This window comes from Oncorhynchus gorbuscha, linkage group LG03, assembly GCF_021184085.1.
Source record: "Oncorhynchus gorbuscha isolate QuinsamMale2020 ecotype Even-year linkage group LG03, OgorEven_v1.0, whole genome shotgun sequence".
Lineage (NCBI taxonomy): Eukaryota > Metazoa > Chordata > Actinopteri > Salmoniformes > Salmonidae > Oncorhynchus > Oncorhynchus gorbuscha.
Window position 1 is genome coordinate 26,562,934 of NC_060175.1, and position 7,591 is coordinate 26,570,524.

Here is a 7,591-nt window from a genome sequence, read left to right on the forward strand (position 1 = left end):
GGAGAACCCTTTGAAGAACAATTTTTGTTCCAGGTAGAACCCTTATGAGTTCCACATGGAACCTTTTACACAGTGTTCTACATGGAACTCAAAATAATTCTTAATGGATCCAAAAATAGTTCTCCTTATAGGGACAGACGAATAACCCTTTTGGAACCCTTTCTTCCCTTTCTTCTAAGAGCGTTATAATGGGATATATAGGGAGAATGTAAATAGAGAATTCCAAATGGACTGAATCTGAATAACTAGATATTCTAATTGAAGTGAGCATGTAAAAACAAAGTTAGGGTCTAGAGGGTCAGAGGTTCGTGTCAGAGACGTCCATTACGGAGGCCTACAGCAGTTTGGAATCACCAAGCCTACTCACTAGAAGTTTCATTTTGGTCTGACAGCTGGAACCCTACAGAATGATGATAAGGACTTTATAATCATCCCCAGGCTGTACTGCATCTGCCACTACTTTGTAGGAGAGTACTGTACAGCTGCTTTTTCAGTCCTTAATGAAAAGGTTGCCACTGTTTATCCTATCTCCACAGGGGAGAGAGTAATTTGATTTGAGGAGCAAGCGAAACAATGAACCGCCGAGCGCTAGCTAGCCAGGGCATAAAAGCAGGGGATTACTCCTCCATCTCTACAAGCCACCCAGTGTTCCCTGTCTTCCTCTCTCTTTCACGGTAAGATCTACACTAGTTGTATTCGGTGCATATGACAAAGAACGTTTGATTTGATTCATCGCTACAGCCATCAGATAACAAATGATATGAGTAGCAGAAGTATAAAGTGTTATTTAGGGGGCACTTTGTGTACGGATTTAAATCACTCTACAAATGTTCAGTCTGCTGGGCAATTGTGACAAAAAGGGTTCCACAATTGTCTAGCAAATGCTTACTAAGTGCCTGTTTTCTGTAATTGCTTGTATTCAGTTTTCTGACATAGCTTTGTTGGAAGCTCATTGTTTTAGTCCAGGCTTGGCTTGAGCGTGTTCGGCCATAATAATAATAGGGCCAGCTGCCATGAAAAACAATTAAATTAATTTCTATTAATGTATAACAGACACATCTTTCCTCATGAGAGAACTGAGAGACAGGATTTTATCTCAGCTTTGGTAGATAAGAGTAGAATCGGAGACTTTAGAAATAAATTCCGTTGCCATGTCTTGCTTTATAATTAAATTATTATAGCCATATAATCTATCAGTTTCATAGAAAAATAAGGCTTACATGGTTTTAGACAGTCAAAGCCTAGATATCACTCATGTTGACGTGGAAATCTTACACCCATAGCGAATGATTGATGAAAATCTAACAAAAGCTAAGAAAAGGTACAAATACAATGTAATAATGAAGTACTAACTGAAACATAACATTGGTGTGAGACAGTTGGTAGAGCATTGTGCTTGCAACGCCAGAGTTTTGGGTTCGACACCCACGGGGGACCAGTAAGAAAAATAATGAAAATGTATGCACTCACTACTGTAAGTTGCTCTGGGTAAAAGCGTCTGCTAAATTACTAATATGTAAATGTATTGATTCTGACAGAGATTATAGAACTGTGAAAATAATGACTGAGTTAGAAGACTAATTTAGAAATTCCATGCTGGCTATGTTCCATGTCCAATTCTGAGAGAGGAAGACAGGGAACACTGGGTGGCTTGTAGAGATGGAGGAGTAATCACCTGCTTTTACGCCCTGGCTAGCTAGCGCTCGGCTGTTCATTGGTTCACTCGCTCCTCAAATCAAATTGTATTTAGATTTCATGCTAGTGAGGGCCGAGAATCAACTCTCACATAGGTATGTGGTTGAAAAGAACATCAGTGTCTTAACACTGAAATTTGTCAAGGCAGGACACTCTGACCGCAGCCCAATCCAGATATCTGGCAGTGGCTTCTGATTAAATTACATTTTCATAGAACCGCTTGTTGCAATTTCGATGAGGTTCTCTTGTTCAGATATCAGTAAGTGGACTGGAGGCAGGGCATGAAAGGGATAACGAATCCACTTGTTTGTGTCATCCGTTTCGGGAAAGTACCTGCATAATTTCAATTTTGGGGTGGCAGGATAGCCTAGTGGTTAGAGCGTTGGATTAGTAACCAGAAGGTTGCAAGTTCAAACCCCTGAGCTGACAAGGTACAAATCTGTTGTTCTGCCCCTGACCAGGCAGTTAACCCACTGTTCCTAGGCTGTCATTGAAAATAAGAATTTGTTCTTAACTGACTTGCCTAGTTAAATAAAGGTCAAATAAAAATAAATAATTGCGCACCCAACTCAGGTGTATCAAATTTGACATGATCTGTAAGCTTGAGTTCATTTGCACACAAATAATCATATAATGATTAAAAGACCTGTGTGTTGTCCTTGTTAATGCAGACAGAGAAGAGCTCCATCTTCTTAATCATAGCCTTCATTTTGTCCCGCACATTGAATATAGTTGTGGAGAGTCCCTGTAATCCTAGATTCAGATCATTCAGGCAAGAGAAAACATTACCCATATAGGCCAGTCGTGTGAGAAACTCGTCATCAAGCAAGCGTTCAGACAAGTGAAAATTATGGTCAGTAAAAATAATGTAAGCTTGTCTCTCAATTTTAAAGAACGTGTCAATACTTTGTCCCTTGATAACCAGCGCACTTCTGTATTTTGTAAAAGCGTTACATGGTCGCTGCCCATATCACTGCATAGTGCAGAAAGTTCAGGGGCCTCGATAAAGTTAACCATTTACCTCTCTGTAGTGTCCAAAACATCTTTCAAGCTGTCAGGCATTCCCTTGGCAGCAAGTGCCTCTCGGTGTATGCTGCAGTGTACCCAAGAGACGTCGGGAGCAACTGCTTGCACACGCGTTACCACTCCACCGTATCTCCCTGTCATGGCTTTTGCGCCATCAGTACAGATACTAACATGAGCAAAAGTTACATTTGGCTACATACGGACCTTTAGTGGAATTCCCGTGAGTGAGTAACGGTTAATGTGATTGAATGTTAATTTTTTGACTAGTCTACCTGTATTTGTGGGTTAGGGTTAGGGTTAGGGTTAGGGTTAGGGTTAGGGTTATGTGAAGAAAGCAATAAGTAAAAGAAAACAAAAATATATATATTTTTGTATAAGAATTCCAGTCTGTGCTAGCAAAACAGTCCTGTAGCATAGCATCCACGTCATCTGACCACTTCCGTATTAAGCGAGTCACTGGTACTTCCTGCTTTAGGTTTTGCTTTTAAGCAGAAATGAGAAGGATATAATTATGGTCAGACTTGCCAAATGGAGGGCAGGGGAAAGCTCTGTGTATATCCCTGTGTGTAGAGTAAAGGTGGTCTAGAGTTTTGGGGCATTAGTCAGTGAGAGCTATCAGTGTCTGGAACAAGTTGAAAGGAGACTGACTGTTGAGGCATACTTTTTCATTGCCAAGGGTCCAGTGGGACTGGAACCTGTTCCCACAGTTGGGGCATCTGTCATGTGATCTCATGTGACCCTTGGCTGTTCACTGATTATTAGATCTGTTTGTGCAGTCTTACCAACTCCTACGCTCATTGGCGTGCCATGAGTTGGCAGGACGGCACAAGCAGATCTGGGGCCACATTTCCCTTCCTGTCCTGCCTAGACCTTGTAGTTTGCTACAGTTTTCACTCCCATCTACACCCATATTCTTTTTGCGATACTTATTGGTATTGAAGTGAGAACAATGTTTCTACTTCTGGATCCTACGACACCAGCCATGACAAGACCTCTACCAAGGCTTTTCCATTCAACGAACACCTCCAAAAGCCCGCTGCCACACTCATCTCCTGGCCATAGTCACAAAGCTCTTTCCCTTTCTTTTGCACTACATGCTCATAAAGACGCACTCCCGTCTCCTTTTCACCTCATTTAACATCTGATTTACTTAACAAAATGCACATCTCAATAGGTGGTCCAGAGATGACATGACATAGCACAAGTTGGAGGGGGCTTCCTCTTTTGTCCTATTTTGTTCTAACAAGTAGGGGGGAGGCCAATGACATAGGAGGGCACCATTAGACCAACTCCTTGAACGGCCAACTATTTTCTTTTACCCTTATGTGTGAGTGCATTATCGTATTTATACTTTGAATATTGTTTTTCAACAGGAAAAGTTTTTAAAAAGTAGCTGAAGTGCATCTTTAAACTACAGACTTTACATGGTCTGTACCTTGTGAATTCACAATGAAGAAATGTGTTGCATGAAGGAAATTCAACATTGACGTAAGCTTGGGGACATGTTCCTTTTGGTAGGCAAATGTATGCTTTCCTGATGTTTGTGTTTGAAAAACAAAGCTCAATGTTGATTTTTGTTATTTAGTCATGGGATTTAGTCGGTCTCTGCACTGCACGAGTAACCCATTCTAATTCTCTAAAAGGCCATGGAAATAAAACTCATTTGTTAACACTTTACTTGAATGGGATATACATTACGCATAGCCCCTTTATAAAAACATTCATATCACCTTCATGAGTGTTGCAGATCATTCATAAGTACTTTCATAACACATTCATTCAACATCATTCATGATGACTTTTCTAAATAAAAGTCCACTTTATTTTTCCATTGTAAGCCTTCAACCAACATTTGTATTTTAGAGCCACAGTACCCAACCCCCTAAGTGATACCCTAAGAACACGTATCTTAGCAGAGAACACGATGTAGGTCTAACATGACACTCTAGGCCAGGTGCTGTGCTTGCTTCAGATCTGCCTGCTCACAGATTGAAAGATCACTAGAGAGGATACAAAACAGTCACTAATAACCTTACAATTTTTGTTGGTTGTATTTTGGCTATACAATGTCTTCTCAACCAGAAAACCAGTTTATCTACCAGAAAATGATGTAATTGAGACATGTTCCCAACGGATGAAAGAGAGAACACTGCGCTCACTGTGAAAGGAAATGTCATGACCATTAGGAACTTTATGGTTTTATATGAGAATTATTAGACTGTGATTTGATATGGGACATTATTAGTTTGGTCTCCATGGATATATAGATATTGTGTGGGAATTTGATAATGGTACATGCTCCATGGTTCTCAGAAGTCTGCTCAGCAATGGGAAAATAAGTTACAGTTTCTGAATAAATGAGTTTAGGTGAACATCTGATTTTTATTTATTTGCTTTGATTTAACCTTTATTTAACTAGGCAAGTCAGTTAAGAACAAATTCTTATTTGCAAGGACGGGCTACCAAAAGGCAAAAGGCCTCCTGCGGGGACGGAGGCCTGGGATTAAAAATGTAAAATTAATACAAAATAAATATAGGACAAAACACACATCACAACAAGAGAGACAACACAACACTACATAAAGAGAGACCTAAGACAACAACATAGCAAAGCAGCAACACATGGCGACACAGCATGGTAGCAACACAACACAACAACAACATGGAAGCAACACAACATGGTAGCAGCACAAAACATGGCACAAACATTATTAGGCACAGAGAACAGCACAAAGGGCAAGAAGGTAGAGACAACAATACATCACACAAACTGTCAGTAAGAGTGTCCATGATTGAGTCTTTTAATGAAGAGATAAAGGACAAAACTATCCAGTTTGAGTGTTTGTTGCAGCTCGATCCAGTCGCTAGCTGCAGCGAACTGAAATGAGGAGCGACCCAGGGATGTGTGTGCTTTGGGGGACCTTTAACAGAATGTGACTGGCAGAACGGCTGTTGTATGTGGAGGATGAGGGCTGGAGTAGTTATCTCAGATAGGGGGGAGTGAGGCCTAAGAGGGTTTTATAAATAAGCATCAACCAGTGGAGTGGGTCTGGCGACAGGTATCCGGAGATGACCAGTTTACAGAGGAGTATAGAGTGCAGTGATGTGTCCTATAAAAAGCATTAGTGGCAATTCTGAAGGCTGAATGGTAAAGAACATCTAGCTGCTCAAAAGCACCTTTTACCTGCCGATCTATAAATCTGTGATATCATATATTCATTTAACAAATGTTTATTTTCAATGCCTGCTAAGGAACAGTGTTTTAACTGCCTTGTTCAGGGGCAGAACAACACATTTCTAACTTGTCAGCTCAGGGATTTGATCTCACAACCTTTTGGTTACAAGTCCAAAGCTCTAACCACTAGGCTACCCTGCCACCCTATTATATCATGATATATGATACCATACTTTGGCCAATTTTCAATCAAATATTCCAACTGCAATAGTAATGTTTTAAATTGTGGTTGTGTACATGTTGTTTACTACCCACATTATATATTTAGGGTTTATGGATGTAGGTTATGGAACTGCTTCAGTCATTAATAAAGATCATTTTTTCAATAATATACAGGTTACTGAATGCTTCTCACTTTCTGTCTAAATATACATTTCGGTTCCTCAGGTTATAAGTCTAATAGCAGCTGTTAACCCCAAATTGATGAGGTGAGGCCCGGGTTGATGGTCTGGGTGGATGTTCCAGTCCCCATTTCAGGTAACTGCAATGCACCTCCCATCTGGTTTGCGGTATAGGTTCTTTGAACCAATGCCCCTGATAGGAGCCACACTGTGGCAGTTCTGGCTCCCTACAGTTGTTTATAGAATTCACCTACAGTATAGTGTGATAAATCAGACCACCGCCTTCAAGCTGCACTTCAGCACTCTATGCATTTGAATTAAACACAGTTTAGTGAGTATCTTTAGAGAAAACAAACTGCTTCATGCACATCATATAAGAGAAATATAGACATTTATACACCCATCTCTTTCAAGCTTCACTTCAGCAATAACGTCCTCCTCCAATAATACCGTGACAGTCTTGTCTCAGGGTACTGTGTGTATTCCCATGCTGTTAAACCACATGTTATTTTTTGTTAGCTATCTCTTTGGGTAAATGGTTGCTATGTGCACGGCATACACAATCAAGAGAAAATGCATGCTATAAAATGTACACATTGTTCTGTAAAACTCCCACCTGTCTCTGATGTGGATTTGACTGAATTCATGCTGTGCGAAGGAACACCCATAAGCCTGTGTCACCACAAACACACACACACACACACACACACACACACACACACACACACACACACACACACACACACACACACACACACACACACACACACACACACACACACACACACACACACACACACACACACACACACACACACACACACACACACACACACACACACACACACACACACACAAACAGATTATATTTAGCAAGTGGATCTTGCCATTGAAACTCAGTACCAAAGTAATAAGAACAAAGACCAACAGGAGAGAAAAGAGGATGACTGAATGTTGACAACAGAACAGAAGAGAGGATGACTGAACGTTGACTGAACGTTGAGAACAGAATAAAAGAGTGGATGACTGAACGTTGACAACAGAACAGAACAGAGGATGACCGACAAAAGACAACAGAACAGAGGATGACTGAACGCTAACAACAGAACAGAACAGAGGATGACCGACGAAAGACAACAGAACAGAAGAGAGGATGACTGAACGCTGACAACAGAACAGAACAGAGGATGACTGAACATTAACAACAGAACAGAACAGAGGATGACTGAACGTTGACAACAGAACAGAACAGAGGATGACTGAACGTTGACAACAGAACAGAACAGAGGATGAC